Here is a 17,518-nt window from a genome sequence, read left to right as displayed (position 1 = left end):
AATGTATCATGAATCATGAACTGGAATCACTGCGTCTATTTTTTTATATATAATGGTAAGAAATGCCACATATCCCTTTAAACTATTTAAACTATTTGTAACCATCATGCTTGTACTACTCATATTAAAACAAAATAAGGTAAAGCATTTTAGCAGGTGGTGAAGATAAAAGTTATTAAATGTTATGAAACGCAGTATTTTGTGGGAATTAATGGATCAGGATCTGCCATTTCAATCTTCTGAATTTCCAGATTTTATTAATTTATCTATACCTACACAGTCTATTTGGACACTGACCAGATTAAGAAACGTCTCAGGGTTATTGCATAATCTGCTTTAAACCATTTATATGCATTTCTTTTATATTACCTTTAAAAGAAAAATAATGAGGGTGATTAATAATAAATTAAAAACAAATAATACAACAGATAAATTAACAAAATGAAAATCAGCATAAATTGAATTCAATCATTCAGATAGTGAAAACACAGAAGAAAATTCATTGCCAGAAAGTAATTAATATTACTGTGGGGAAGAGAAATAATTTGGTTACAATGAAAGAAACATTTTTTCTATTCGGTAACTATACATTCATTTACCTAATCAAACTATCCAAGCAAAAATAAAATAACATAAATCTCTTAAAATTTGTTCTTAACAAACCCATGCTGACTTTTTTCCAATCAAGCACTGTGCTTGGAAGGCATTTAAAGCTCAACCTTATGATCTGCTCTAGAATTTTCTCAGGAATCAGTAGAAGACTCATTGGTCTACAGTTCCTGGAACCTTCCTTTTTCACCTTTTGGAAGGCAGGATCAATTTACCCAAGCCAGTTTTCTTGTTTTGCCCATTTTCTAGAATTTCCCAAAGATTACTTAAAAAGATTTAGCCAAGCCATCAGAAAGCCCAGGATATAATCTAGCTGGCCATGGGATTCAAACATTGACACTTTTCCTTTTCTACTTATATTAACTCAGATTTAATCATCAATGCCACCAAGTTCATTCCCTTTGATTTCATGCAGAGATAGATATTTTTAGCATACAGTACAACTCTTCCTTACTGTTGCTTCTGCCGCTTTTGAATAAGTTGTAGCCTTCTGTTGCTTTATTCCAATTATGGGAGTCATTCCATCAGATCTCAGTCACACTTATTAAATAATCCCTCAGATAATGAAAACTATGACCTTTACAGGAATGTTGTTTATGGTTTATTACTGATTTTTAAAAAGCCTCAGTTTAATTATTTTCCCAGCTACTCCTGTATTTTACTATTCTTCATTAGTTCTGAGATTTTGCCTTCATTTCTCACATGATTCAATTTAAGTCCTTCTTGATTAAATTCAACATATTTTGGTTAATCACATCCCACAATTTTGGTAAGAAGGAATCTATCCCTTACCATCCTTCATATAGGTTATGTAGATATGAATCCAAAATCAAATTTCTTCTTCAGAAATTTCAAAGCCACAGATTCTCCTGCGCTATCATTCTTTCCTTTTCCAATTTCTTTCATGGATGAAAATAGCCCACCTAGGCTCTACAGTTTCATTCCTAGCTTCAAGGTCTACCTAATGTACTTATAGCTGCTTGTATCATTATTTGTTACATTAAAACATAAACCATGGTTTAAAATAATAACCAAGTTCATATAATATTTTCAGGTAAAGACAAACAAGCACATAACAGCTTATTTGTGTGTGTAAATGGAATTAAATGGAACTATGCTGCAAAAATTAATACTCTGTTATTTTAAATTCAATAAGTATAAGCAACATGTCCCATTTATCAAATAGATGTAAAGTATCAGTCACTGAAAATGGTGATTTTAAAATTCATACTGTACAGGTAATCCTCGATTTACAACAGCTCATTTAGTGACCTTTCAAAGCTACAACACTGAAATAAGTGGTACCATTTTCACATTTACGACCACTGCAGGATCCTCATGGTCATGTGATTTACATTCAGATACTTGGCAACTGACTCATATTTGCACTGTTCCTGAGGGTCATGTGATCACCTTTTGTGACCTTCTGACGAACAAAGTCAATGGGGAACCCTGATTCACTTAACAACTGTATTATTAATTTAACAACTGCAGTGATTCACTGAACAAACAAAACATTCACTTGACAACAAAATTCATAAAATGGGGCAAAACTCACTCAACAAAGTTCTCACTTAGCAACATAAATTTTGGGCTCAATTGTGGTCCTAAGTCAAGGACTATCGGTATTAAACTAATGCAGGTCAGTGAAGAGTCTGACATACAATGTCTAAAAGCAACATAAAAGTCACACTACCCCTTTAATTTTCAAAACAATATATTTCAGGAAACAGTACACTTTTCAAAAAAAAATTAAAGAAAATTATAAAAGCATGACATATTTAGCTCCATTGCATTTGGCTGCTTTTTGATGTTGATAACATTAAGTTAACTAAAGAAATTATCAACCTTACAAGGTTTAAAGAAATAAAATTTAACTCTACATTCATGCTTACTCTGTGTGTGTGTGTGTGTGTGTGTGTGTGTGTGCGTGTGCGTGTATTACCTTCTCATTATTCTACAGGTGATCTGTATCTTCCTTAATTTTAGGTCCTCTATCAAAGACTTGGGACGGTTCTGTGCAGGATCTTAGCTATTCTTAGCACAGTACTCTTCCTGACAGTGAGCTCTGATTTTGTTCCTAGGAATAATCTGAATTTAGACGTCATTGCCCTGAATGCTCCTGCCTCTACTGAGAAAAATTTGCCCTTTACTTTATACACATACATATATACACACAATGGCAACACAATAATATGCTTCTTCAACTGCAGACTATTGTGCTGACAAGCATTATCCTCTACAGCTGTAATGAACACATTAATGATGTTGTCAGACAAACAAAGTTAGTCATTGAAGCTGGAGTTAGAAGACATTTTGATTTTCATTTGTTATAAAATCCTACCAGCTGAAGGCCAGATGAAGTGAAAACCAATGAACTGGCCCTTACAAAATAGGCATTTTCTCTTATGTTGTGACTTGTCAGCATCTCAGAAACATTTCCATTAAACCCATGATTTCTGGGTACGTATTGTATGAGAACAAAATACACCCCCACCGGCATAACTACTTTACTTGTGCAGATTTTTCTGCATTTCTATAGCCTCATTTCAAGCAAGTCAGCAGAACAATGTAGACAAAAGGCTGGCATTATTTTCCACATTTCAGATAAAAGAATTCTGACAATTATCAAGCACATAGAAGTCTGGAGAAAAGATAGCAGCATTTCTAGTCACCATGACAGAAAAGCAAACATACTATGGAATGCCAAGTCCATGATTTTCATAACATTCTTTTCACATTTTTAGAAAGAAATTGATTTTACACACTAAAATTTCATAAGAATTTTACTTGACAGCTGGCATGACTCATTTGTACTCAATTTCATATGAAATAGTTTCAAAATGAGCATAAAGATGAAACAATCACAGATGGAAAGCACGGACTTTCAAAACCAGTTAGAAAAAATGGTTTTTTTTTTTCTCCAGCAATTTGGCTTTTCTTCCAAAATAGAATCATCCTTAACTTGGAAGATGATTACCAATTTAGATTTGGCATCTTAGGATACTCAAGATTTTTAAATGGTAAATAAATTCACAAGCATATAGATCATTTATCTGTTTGTCTCTCTTTCAGATTATCTAGCAAAAATATATGGCTAATATACTGTGTTTAAAGCAAATAAAAGAAAGTTTAAAGTTTCTTATAAACAGTAAGTTAGACAAGCTAGAAACCTTTCATTAAAAACAAATGACTATTATGTCCCCCACATACATATTTTGCAATATATTTTATGAAGTAAAATTATACAAAGCTTCTTACTTTATCCTGGATGCAATTGTGTTTTTAATCATCAATACTGGAATTCTTAAATAGCATATTAACAACTATGCAGAAGCTTTTAAGTAATATGTTCTATGCAGTAACTTGCGTTTAAAGACAAATCAACAACCTCCTATCTAAATGATGCTTTTCAACAAGTATAAAAGAAGATTTCTCCATTTTGGAATCTTTCTCTATACAGAAAGTTTCTCAAGAGGAAAAGCAGAAGAAAGGCATCCATTCCTGCAGAAACAATATAAGCGTGAACACTTCCGGCACAAACCAACACTGGCTGTCAGGACAAACAATCTCTCTATGAAGGCTGTTATCACCAGGGTTTCTACATATTTCCGGAAACAGGTTGTATTGCCTACAGAAAGAGAAGGCAGAATTATGCCTGGGCCCAAGTGGGAAGGAAGTGAAACTATGGCACTTTTTTGCTCTCTGGAACACGTGCCATTACCAGAGAGCACACTGTGTGTGTGTGTGTGTGTGTGTGTGTGTGTGTGTGTGCGTGTGTTGATGCATATGTGCATGTTTGTGCATGTGTAGGTAAGTAGATTGAGTTAGATCATTCCTCATAAAATTAAAACACAAGATCAAAAAAGGCTTCCTAAAAATTGCCCATCAAAAGCAATAGACATTATCATGCTGTGCACCTATTTCCCCCCCCCCAATAAGTTTGATGCTAAAACTATTTCATGCTAAACCAAATCAGTGCTGCAGAGAAAAGTGTGAAACCCCCGCACCCACAGTCTGAAACCCCCCCACACACACACACACCGACCATTGCTCAGAGCCTTCTCCAAGCCTACCCTCCAGGTTCAAGACGCCGGTGGCTGGGGATTATACAATGGGTAGCTCAACACAACTAGAAGGCACCACTTCCACTTGGCACAAAGACACTTGTGCGAGCAACACGGCAAATTTGCAATCCTTCCACCTTGCCCGTCGTAATTCCCAAACTTTGGGACACACAGACATATACACAAAAATAAGGTTCAGCGCACTGGAAAGAAGTGTGCATTAAGCGCGCTCTCTCTCTCTCTCTCGCTACCTAATCGCCGTCCGGATTTGTCCGGGAGCCCCACCTCTCTCGCGCTCCATCCTCACCCTTGGAACAGCCCTTTGCCCACCCCCGCCCTCAAAATAACTGGGAAGAGGAGAGCGTTACCCAGCATTATTTACCCCCCCAAGAGGGAAACGCCGCGACCCTGTATAAAAGGTGGGGCGAAAGAGCCAGGCTACGAGGAAGTCCGTCCGATGGTCCTTCCATCCCCCGCAATTATGCGACCGGGGGCACTACGGAAGCCTCGCCGTGCTGGGAAGCGACCGCGTGCCCCTCCTCATTCGAAAGAGCCCCTTCTCACCGGAAATCGGAGCCCCGGACTGGTGTAGATTCACACTCCTAGCTCCGACGCGGCGTTCTGCGGAGTAGCAGCCGCGGTTTCCTTCTCCTCTTGCTCCGCCCCTCGCCCGTTCCTCCTTTTCTCCAGCGGCGGCTCGGGATGGAAGCTCCGCCCCCAACTCTCCTCCCCACCCCCTGCCGCAGGGAACCTCGCAACGCGGCGTCAGAGGTCCCTGTCACGTGGTGGGGAAGGAGGAAGAGAAGCGGGTGCTGGGCGTGGGGGAGGAGAGAAACGGGCGGGAAAAAGTAAACAGGCGGATGGAATGCCGCGTTTCTCTCACAAAAGCCGATCTCTCGAGCGCGGCCCGATAGCGCGCGCACGCGCACCGAGCCACTTCTTGCTCGCCTCAGACAGGAATTGGCCTTTAGTTAACCCGATGCCCGCTTAAAGGCAACTTGTTTCGTTTAGCATTCCCAGCGATCCCGTAGATAGATAATTCTATCCATGTTCTTTCAGGCAGGGCTGTCTTAACGCATGGGCCTGATATAAGCTTACTAATCTGTGTATCTTAATACTTCAATGCACCTTGTATCATGCAAATACAGCAACATATTTTTATATTAATATTACCATGCAAATATATGTTTATTTTATCAACCATTTACATTTTTATTCATGTGAGTAGTTGTAGGACACTGCTTTGTCCGGGACCCATAATGCTGTTAAGAGGGCCCTACTTTCAGGTGTTGCTATGGTGCACCCATAGTTTTGTAACAGTCCATCCGCCTGGCTTGCTGGTCTTCCTCTTCTTTTGTCTTTTGCATAATTGTGAATAATTTGAGCCTGGCAGGAGGATTTTGGATTGGTTTGTTCCTTGACCCGTTGCTTTTATTTTCTTGAGTGCCCATGGTGGTTTCATGTGTCTTCTCCCAATACCAATTTTTTATGGCTAAGCCATAAAATCATACTTTGTTCATTCATTGACTGAGGCTAAGTTATAATCTCTGCCTTTGGTATCTCTCATCCCCAGCTTGAGATGAAGCTAAAGTTACAGGTGAACCATTCAGTGGCCACTTGAACTTGTGATGGTGCTGGATGAGTGACACTTAATAAGCCCTCCTCAAGAGTTCCAGCTGTTGCAGTGTTCCCGAGGTCACATGATCTCCATTTGTGAGCTTTGACAGTTTTTGACAAACGAAGTCAGTGGGGAAGCCTCTAATGGTAACTACATGACGTCCTCACTTAACAACAGCTTGGATTCAATTAACAATGAAACTGGAAATGTTGGAACTCCTTTTGCTAAGTGGTGGGATCATATGGCATCATGCTTGATGACAGGGATGTTGCAATTACCCTTTTTTTGTAACAATAATTCTGAGGATACAGATTTATTAACTAAAGTCCATTCATTTATTAATTTACTAGAGTCCTTCAATTTGTACTAAATGTACAAATGGGAAATTGTACACAATATATTAATGCAAGAGAGAGGATGTCTGGGCCATGTCCAAACATGCACATATGATTTATAGTAGAGAAAGCAAGAAATTTTAGATAGTGACCTTATGAAGGAATGGTGACGACTCACTTCTCACAAGTCTGGAGTTGTCCAATATATTCTACAGATTTTTATAATCAAAAGAGATTTGACTTGAAGCCTGAGGATATATAATATGAAACTATTTCAAGAGGTTATTCATGCATGTTATGACAATCCAATGCAAAAAAGTTTACTTAGAAACGAATATCACAGATTTAACATATTGTGTTTAAAATGTGATTTGTTTTTAGAGTAGGAAAACATGACTCATTCCTTAAGCCATAATAATATGTGTGAGCCAAGCCATAATAGCCTAAACACAGTACTATATAATATGTTCTGAATTAATAATATGATGAATGCAGTTATCCTACAAATGTTTATTTAGGATTAAATCCATTGGATACACCAGAATCTCTAATTTTACAGCATGCACTTTTAGGCTTCCTTTAAATTTAATGGGACTGCTGAGTAAACATGACAGGATTTATTTCAATGTCTCAAAAATTCGCCTTCCCAATTCCCTTCCAAAAATAACCCTGTGAGGCAGGATATCCCGGAGAAAGTTACCTAGTCAATGATACCTATATCTAGTAAGTTTATGTAGCTGAGTATGGACTTAAAATGGGATGCTACATTCCTAGTACAACATCACAATATTAATTTTAAATAACCCTCATTAATTACAGTTGAGGCATTAATATAGTAAGATCCTAATTATAAGTTCTCAAATATAGGCGCTGCTGCTTTCACAATGTAATCCCCCAAATTTAATGAAGGAAACTAGGAAAACTCATCTGTATTTACAGTATTTTTTTAGGAACAGGAACTCAACTTGTTCCTTCAGTTCTTGCGGTCAAGGACTCATGGGAGGAAGCTTTCTGCCTAGAGTCATATATGGTCAATTGCCCAAGTTCTCTGGTATATTTGCCTTTTATTTTTCATGTCAATCTGTCATTTGCCTTGTTCCGCCTCATATTGCTATCTACACAGCTGAACACTCATGTAACTCCCACTCTTCACATATGGCTTTCAACTCCCCTTTGCACTGAGGAACAAAGAAAGGAAGTAGAGATGGCTCAGCAAAGATGGGTCTCTCAGTATGAGGAACAGAATATCCCTGACAACACAAGTTGGATGTGTCCTTTCTTTCTTCTCCTTCATGCACCCCCCACCGGCTGGCAATAATCTCTGTGTAATTTGTCTAAAAGAACCTGACTTCCAAACACCAACATTCTCTTATTTTTCACCTCATTCTCTCCTTTTCTCATTAAATCCCCTCCTACTCACATTCTCTACTCCAACAAATTATCTGACTTGTTAAATCCTCAGCGAGCTGCATCACACTGGAGTCAAAGGGCATGAAATAAACTGTCATAAAAAGATTTATTAACAATTCTCAGGTAATTCTTTCTAACCCTTAGTCTAGCTAACATATGGTTCTAATTCATATCATTAAGTGATTTGGACTAGACTATCCATGTTCTTTTCATCTCATCAGATCTTCAATAAATTTCAGCATCTTGACTTCTCATGATTGCCATTCAAGGACAGAAGAACACATAATCCACTGAGAATGGCAGCTGTTCCTTTAAAAAAGGGTTTCTAAGGAAAGGTGCATACCATTGTTTGTTAGTAAGAAAGAATGCTTGTGAAAAAAGAAATAAAGGAAAATATTCAATATGAGGATAGGCAAAGCAAATTTTCATACTGAATAAATTTTAAAAGTTAAAAAACACAATTACATTACATTACAAATTTAGGAAGCTACTGTTCCCTGTGCAACTGTTCCATTACCAATGATGCTATTAGATGTTCAAACTGGCATCTCTCCACATGTTTGACTCAACATACTTTTGTCAGAAGTTTCATGTTTTTCAGATGAAGTGGGTCACACAACATATTACATGAATTGCTACTTTAAAGAAAAACAGCAACTTCTTAGTTTGTAAGGACAGGTACCATGAGGACAGGAGCTGTGTTATGCCAGGCTTTCAGTCCAAGTGTAGCCTATTCTGGATTCTCCAGAATTATTCACACATCATTTCTCCCAAATTGTTGATATAAACCAGATTTATTCTGGACTGCAAAAGATGGGATTCAAAAATGAAAAGACATAGGAAGTGCAACAGACTATAGAATTTGTTCTTGGTGCTTAAGGAAGGCTTAAATGGTTTTATTCCCTCTTTTATTTAGCAGTCTGAAATCTGTTTGATATCTTGGTTGTTAAACAAGTAGTTTATTTAAATGAGCCATTGAAACATGATGCATTTCAGGCAAAACTTTTACTTAGCAGCTAATTTATATTCTATTTATCCAAATACATTAAGAATGTAAACACAAACATTTTGTTTCACAGCAAGATGCAATGTAGTTAGTTTTTACAGTATATTTCACATTAAATTAATCCTTTACATACTGAATCCTGATTCATTTAAGTCCTTTGTATATCAGTATACTAATCAGTATAAAATCTTTAGACAGCAAACCTCACACTCCCTTGCATGGATGATGCCATCTGGTTGGATAATAAAATGTCTACAAGCAAACTACCAAGTTGAAAGCACCAAGAATTCTACAGTATCAACTAATTTCAGCAGATTGCATCAGCTTTAAAGAACAATTGCTTTTACCTTGCTTTTACTGTTTACTGTTTTTTCAGTAAATGATGAAAACGAGTTACAGAATGGGATGGTAGGAATTCTTTTAGGTGTATTGCAGACATATGAAGATGAAGACTATTACAGCTGGGCACCCCCAGTTTCAAAAGAATGGCTGTTTAGTGTGGAAAGAGAATAGCAATAATAGTTGTGAGAAACTCTTGCTTGCATGTAAGAGGGCCTATGGTCTTGGTTTCTGGAGTTAACCTTATATTATTAGCTTTATTAGCCTTATATTTATTTATATATATTTTTCTCTAAAGTATGAACATAAGCCATAGGTAGCACATCTGCTTATTTCTCCAAATCACCTTTAACACCCACTGTTATGAAATGCCTTTCTGTAACCCCGTTCATATGGGTTAACTTTCTAATTTCCTGGCATTTCATGAAACAGCTCAGTAAAACACTTTTGCAGTCAAGAACGCCTGCCAAGTTCGTTCCTCAATTCTGACTGTTCCTTAAGAAAAAGACAAAGTGATTCAGATTTCTACATCCAGCTATTAAATGCCCTCAAACCATTTGAAGAACTCCCGCTGCTATTGGATAAATTAAATGTAAAGCCCTTTGGGATAAAAAGTGCTGCATAAATGAAAGGCAATGTCATTTTGCAGGCTATAAAGGAACAGAAACAAGGCTGCAGTAATTCTGCTAAAATATTGCTCCAGATATTTTTTTTAATGGTATTTCCCTGCTTCTAGTTTAAATAAGTATGTGGCCTCATTTCTTTTTCCAAAAAATAAAGGCCATATAATGTCTTGAAATTTATATTGGCATTACAATCCAGTACACTTGCTAGTTGTATAGCTATACCTAAAATACAAAAGGCTTAGTTTCAAAAAGTAAGACAGAGAAGGAATTCATGGCCATGTCATGTGGTCATATTAATGTTGAAACCTAATCATCTCATATATGGGCTGCCAAATACGGATGACCATTAGATAATGGCAAAGTTATACACAAAACTAATTATTTGCTGCCATCTATTAGTTGTCCAGATATGTGCAGCCCGGATCTGGCAAGATTTACGGAAACTGAAGTTTGAACAGCCACGGCAAGACACAAATTAGGAAGACTCTTGGTTCAACATGAGGCACTTTGTTGTTGCTGAACTACAATTCCCAGCATCCTTCCTCACTGGCTGCTCTACTAGGGGCTACTGGAAGCTGTTGTTCAGCAATGTCTAGACTAGTTCTGTAGGTTGCCTATTTCTGCACTTGAGTGAATACAACCAATCTCTACTAAGCCACCATAATGTTTGTGACATTCATGACAAGCACATCTGAAAAATAATTTGCTTAAGTCTATATTAGGCTTAGATTAACTGCTAATACCAGGTAGGCCAAGCACAAGCTGCATCAGATGCGGAGGAGGGTCTAAGAGGGCCCAGTAGAGATTATTATTTATTTTATTTATTTTGATTTGTCAATCGCTTACAAGATAATAGGTATAAGTATATACATAGTTATGAATACATGAAATGGGTACATATAAGAAAAATAAAAGAAACAATAGGACAGGGACGGTAGGCACATTGGTGCGCTTATGCACGCTCCCTACAGACATCTTAGGAAAGGAGTGAGGTCAATAGTAGACAGTCTAAGATTAAAGTTTTTGGGGTTTGAGGAAGAAACCACAGAGTCATGTAGAGTATTCCAGACATTGACCACTCTGTTGCTGAAGTCATATTTCCTGCAATCAAGTTTGTTGCGGTTAACCTTGAGTTTGTATCTATTGTGTACTCTTGTATTGTTATGGTTGAAGCTGAAGTATTCATTGACAGGTAAGTCATTGCAATGTATGATTTTATATACCATACTTAGATCAGACCGAAGACGGCGTAATTCAAGGTTTTCTAGGTCTAGAATTTCAAGTCTGGTGGCATAAGGTATTCTACAACGAGTAGAGGAGTGGAGAACTCTTCTTGTGAAATATTTCTGGACTTTCTCAACTGTGCTAATATCAGATACGTAATGTGGGTTCCAGACTGATGAGCTGTATTTGAGTATTGGTCTAGCAAATGTTTTGTATGCTCTAGTTAGTAGTGTGATATTATCAGAGAAAAAGCTATGTAGGATTAGGTTAACAACTCTTAATGCCTTTTTGGCTATGTAGTTACAGTGGGCTCAAGCACTTAGATCATTAGAGATGAGCATTCCAAGGTCCTACCTTATACTACCTGAGACTTCTCAGAAAACAACAACTGAATGAAAAACTGCTGGTGACCTTCTACCACTGCACCATAGAGAGCATTTTAACTTACTGCACCTCTATATGGTTTGCCAATTGCCCAGAGGCAGATAGGAAAGCACTCCAGAGGGTTAACATCATTGCCCAGAAGATCATTGGTTGCCCTCTCCCCTCTTTGGAAGAGCTTTATAGCTCCCACTGCCTTAAGAAAGTTCAAAACATTCTCAAAGATCCATCTCATCCTGGGAACCCTTTTTTTGAACTATTACCATCTGGCAGATGGTATAGAATAATAAAAACAAGAACAAATAGTCTGAAAAACAGCTTCTATCCCAGGGCAGTAGCTCTTTTGAATTCTACTGTATAGTGCAGTGTTGGTGCAGTGTTGGGGGTTTCGGTTCAATGTGTGGAGTGTGAACGATGTGTGTTTGTGTTTATTTTCATGGTCATGATGTGCACTGAAGATGGTGTTTGAGTTCGTTGTACAAGGTGCAATGACAATAAAGTAAACTAATATTATAATCTCCACTAGGGTTAATAATAATCTCAACTTAATCTATTTTATAGTGTATTTACAAATAAAAAATTATGAGAATAGGAGATAGCACATACAATGCTATCTTGGGCTTCTGAAGGAAATACAGTATAGAGATAGAACAAATAATAAAAGTAACTCAAATAATCTCATTATTGTGCAGGGAATTGAACTCAAGACTCTCCAGTCCAATAGAGCATCAGTCTGCTGAATTAAATGGTAATTTTTTCTGGTAAGTTTCACAGACAACAGACTTATAGTACAGTTCAGTGGTGGGATTCTGTGGGTGTGACTTAGTGGGTATGGCAGGGGAAGAATACTGCAAAATCCCATTCCCTCCTCATCCCACTAACCTGCTTTCCAGCTCTGTTCTCCTGTGCAAAGAAGACCCAACCGATCAGCTGGGACTCGGGAGGCAGAAAATAGATGGGGGCAGGGCCAGTCAGAGGTGGTACTCTCCGAACTACTCAAAATTTCCGCTATTGGTTCTCCAGAACTGGTCAGAACTGGCTGAATACCACCTCTGGTGCAGTTGCAATAGTTATCTGGGTATGTCTTCTATGTCATTTTCATAGGAGCAACGCCTCTCCATTTTTTCATTTAACTCAGATCCTTGGCAGCTTCTTCCTACTCACCTCTTTATAGCAATACTTTTGCCACCTCCACAGATTAAACAATACAATCACCTCCTTCTCTTTTTAACAGTCTAGGAAAACATTTCTGGTAGGAAGTAGGCAATTCAATTCACACATCAACTCCCAAATGAATAACTGTTTTAAAATACACTATTACTTAAGGGTTTTGGTTTGTTTTTAACAGTAAGAAGAAATGTTTGTGTGCATATTTATGGTTTGAGGGAAACAAAAGAAATAGCCAAAATAAAGTGAAATACCATCCATGCTATTTTGAGGTTTCACTGTAACTCATGTGTGGACATTGTTGTTCTTATCCTCACTAGTTCTCCTTATGGACCACAACATCCTCTGGGAATGCTCTTCAGTTTTATGTATATGGCATTTTTGCCATTTTTTAAATTTCACCACCTTTTGTTGATCAAGCAAGACTCAGGTGGATCTGGAAGCCTTTCACGTGACACATTAACCACAACTAGCTGACCTCTATTGGACAAGCATATAGCATGAATTCCTGATGGGTTGATTCATGGTTGGGTTGATTATATAAACAGGAATTATGAGTTGCATTTCTTTAACTCCAGCATGTATACATGGACAGCCAGGACTGGTAGAAGTAGTATCTAAATTGAGAAACCTCTATCACTGAGAAGTTTCTATCTTTACTTCTAGGGAAGCTATCTACAGCGCCAAGACTACATTACATACAGGATTTTTTTCTTCGCTTCCCATAACATTTATCAGGTTTGAGGCTCAGCTCTTTAACACAGCCATAAGAGAAATGAGGTTCACATAACTGGACCTTTTTTGTGGCAGCTCTAATCCTTTTGTTGACCATTAAAAGGATTTAAGGACTAATTGTGTGGAAAAATTTTCTCAAATTACATTTCTATTTTAGACTCACGTTTCTTTTATCTGACCATTGTCTTCGTTGAGGGTCTTTGTCCTTTAATCAGAAGAAATGATCTTGAGGGACAGGAAGAAGAGCCTCAACCAAGAAAAGGGGCAGATAAAAGAAATTTGAATCCAAATCAGAAATATAATTTGAAAAAAAATATCTCAGACATGACCCTCCCTACTGGTATAGTTCCTACAAAGGAAAAATAAAATAGGAAGGGCAGAGAAGTATTCAGATTTACGAAGTTCTGTTACTTGTAACCCTATAATAAAAGTAGTATTAGTATTCATCACTTTGGCTTTCTATCTTGGTGTACATTGAAGGGCTGACACTAATTTATTTCAATTTGCAATGTGATAAAAGTTTATCATACTAGAGTACTTCACAAAGGGGGGTTATATATTAATTCAGAATGCCAAATATGGTACAATGGACAGATCAGCATAACGTGTAATGCTGCTTTTACAACTCCCTGGATGCATACGAAAATTAGGTCTTTGAAAGGAAGACAGTACCTTCTTCCAGGATCGTTAATGGCAAGGCATTAAGGCTAGAATGAATAAAAGATGTTCTACAAGGAACAGGGAAAATACTATATAAATACTTAAAAGCAGGCAAAAGTGTCTTCTAGTGGTTGATTTTTATGGAGGAAAAATTCGTCTCCTTTCTTCTAGATATAAGATTCTTTTGTAGGGCCCTTTAAAAAAAAAGGTTTTCTCCCTGTTTATATAGAGTTGCTTGCCCTGCCAGTGTTAGTGCTGGTGTGGTAGAAAACCACACCCTCACCACAGTGACAGAGCAAACTATTGTATATACTATACTTTTCTAACACACACCCATCAGCACTGGCAGGATAAGCAATTCAATATAAACAGGGGGAAAACTTCATACTCACTAGCACTGATGGTGTTACCTAGTTGAATAATTAAATTTCTACAAAAAAATTAAGCTCTGAGGACTCCATTGTTCAACCCTGAGCTACACATCTTTTCTTTTATTGAAAGAAATATCTTCCAGCTACCATGAATTGCCCCAAACATTCTTCTCTGGCTGGAAGCTGGTGGAAATAAAATTGAAATTGTGCTGCTGCATAATACATTGAATTATTGTATTAATTATATTGTATTAGTATACTAACTAGAGCATACAAAACATTTGCTAGACCAATTCTCAAATACAGCTCATCTGTCTGGAACCCGCATTGCATATCAGACATTAATATTATCAAGAGTCCAGAAATATTTCACGAGAAGAGTCCTCTACTCCTTTACTCGCAACAGATTTGAAATTTTAGGTTTAGACAACTTAGAACTATACTGCCTTCGGTCCAACCTAAGCATAGTACATAAAATTATCTACTACAATGTCCTACCTGTCAATGACTACTTCAGCTTCAATCACAACAATACATGAGCACACAATAGATACAAACTCAAGGTTAATCGCACCAAACTTGATTGCAGGAAATACGACTTCAGCAACAGAGTGGTCAGTGTCTGGAATATTCTACCTGACTCTGTGGTTTCTTCCCCAAACCCCAAAAACTTTAACCTTAGACTGTCTACTATTGACTTCACCCCTTTCCTAAGAGGTCTGTAGGGGGCGTGCATAAGGGCACCAATGTGTCTACTGTCTCCATCCTCTGTCCCTTTTTATTCGTACCCATTTCATGTATTCATAATCATGTTTATACTTATACCTGTTATCTAATACATGCTTGACAAAATAAATAAATAAAATAAAATAAAATATTGGTCCAAAGCAGTTTTCTACTTCATTTGACCAGTGATTACTTCTGAGAAATTTATTAGCAAAGGGAAAAGCTTCATTCTGCAAAAGCTGGATTATTATGGTTGTCGTAATCCAGTGTGTTATATCAGTTGTTAAGATGTTGAACCAGGAAGAGGGAGCCCCACTTTGTTGTTTTCTTTTAGGCAAAAAGGCCAGCTGGGAAAACTTGGGATAGTCACTCCCTCTGAGCCTATTCAGTGTCTGCAATAATCTGATAATAAAGAGAGCTTTGTTTTCATATATTAACATAAACAACTTATTCTTTCTATTCTTAACAACAGCATAATGTGGGAAGATGAGTTTCCAGAGGCTCTGTTTGTTTTTTCCTAAGCCAACTATTTCACTGCCAGCTTCATGCTGCTAATTTTGCTCTTATAGACAGGCTCCCAACTACTAGTGACAAAAACAGGACTGAGCTCTATTCCCTAGAAGTTTAATTTATGTTCATTAATTGAAACACAAAATCTCTCTTAAAAATGATACATTATAAATGTGCATGTATGCATTTCTATGGAACAACACAATTAGCCTAAGAAAATGGGGATCCCTATATTAGCTAACAATTTCTACCATAATCCCACCCTAGAGAAATCCAATCAAAGCCCATCTTCAAATCCATGAAGGCAGCATAAGGCAATCTCAACCTTGAACTTTTTCCATTAGATAATTTGGGATAACACATTGATCTCCCGTCCTTAAGTCTACAGTATTTGTTCATCAATCAAAACCTTTGGAATTGGAGGGGTGTTGAGGGAGGATATTTTGAAGTAGATATTGATTATATAGCTGACTTTTTCTTTAAAGAGCCAAAGGCAATATAGTTCTATTATTTTAGACTGATAAATCTCACTCAGTTCTTCTTGCATGTAATCCCTACACATTAATAGCAGTGCTTTGCCCTACTTTACAGAGTCTTCCCTGTCTATGCACTGTTAGCAGTGATTAGTATAACTCCTAGTTATGTGTCATACCTATTTGCACGACTCACGCCCATCTCACATTAAGGCGGGGACACACAATCTTTCAATTGCCCAGAGCTACTGGGCATCGTGTGCATATGTGTGTGTGTGTGTGTGAAAATTATTATTTATTTGTATTCCAATTCTTTTATCTTGTGGAACTACCATCATCCACCTTCTCTACACCAATAACAGCAGCCAGTATGCTAAGAGTGAACAAGACATTGACTCTGTGGCGTTCGGAAAAGACTGAGCTGAAGTCTTCACTCTGGTCCGTGTTTCCAGCGGGAACATGGACTGTTCCTATTGGCTGATGCCGTTTGACAGCTGGCTATAAAAGGGAGCTGTCAAACAGCATCAGCTGTTGTCCGCCAGCTGGCTGCCTTGTTAGCGTGGCAGCCGTGGCAACCCTTTATTGTTTCAATATAGTAAAAGCTGAAGTTTACTCTGAGTTTGCCTCAGGTTTTTCCACTGTTCTACAACACTGGCGACGAGGGTGGGATTCCTATAAGAGGCAACCGGGCAAAGAATCGCTGAGCGAAGTCACTACAAAAAGAGCCGAAGTCACTACCAAGCTGAATGTCACTTTAAGAGCTACTGTCACTATTTGCGAGCACGAATTTCAACTTTCTTCAAAAGATACGGCACCGCTGAGTTGAGATGACTTCGAACCCTGCATTCCCGCCTTTCAGACCGACAGCGGAAACATGGGAGTCCTACAGAAACTGATTTGACTGTTTTCTAGATGCCATAGACCTTGCTGACATTTCCGACCATAGGAAAAAGTCCTACTTTTTAAGTTTTTGCGGAGCCACAGTGTTTGACACTGCTACGGCATTATTGGCTCCACGTTCAATTAAGACTGTTCCATGGGAAGAATTGCAGGAAATTCTTTCCAACCACTATTCCCCTAAGCCACCCCAAATTTCCAGGTATCATGCTTTTAGGAGATGGATTCAGGCTGAGGGAGAGACTATTAGTGGGTACATGGCTGCCCTACGAACAGCTGCCTTGCATTGTGGGTTTAGAGACTATCTGGAAGACATGTTATTAGACCAACTAGTTTGTGGAGTCAGGGATTTAAGGCTACAAAG

At 37.9% G+C, this 17,518-nt stretch overlaps 1 protein-coding gene across 6 annotated transcripts in view; it reads right to left on the bottom strand.

The window, feature by feature from the left end:
* ARHGAP12 (Rho GTPase activating protein 12) overlaps nt 1-5,331 on the bottom strand; it is a 43,117-nt gene extending 37,786 nt beyond the window's left edge. For 5 of the 6 annotated variants that reach the window (XM_087916848.1, XM_087916853.1, XM_087916849.1 and 2 more), the window contains exon 1: nt 5,241-5,331. The gene's annotated coding sequence lies outside the window, so the exon portion shown is untranslated. The other variant, XM_087916851.1, reaches the window with a different exon arrangement.
* Nucleotides 5,332-17,518: the final 12,187 nt, after the last annotated feature.

This window comes from Pseudonaja textilis, chromosome Z (assembly GCF_049901715.1).
Source record: "Pseudonaja textilis isolate UNSWEBS1 chromosome Z, rPseTex1.2, whole genome shotgun sequence".
In the NCBI taxonomy this organism is placed as follows: Eukaryota; Metazoa; Chordata; class Lepidosauria; order Squamata; family Elapidae; genus Pseudonaja; species Pseudonaja textilis.
The sequence above is the reverse complement of the archived record's forward strand: the minus strand, read 5'-3'. Positions and strand labels throughout refer to the sequence as shown.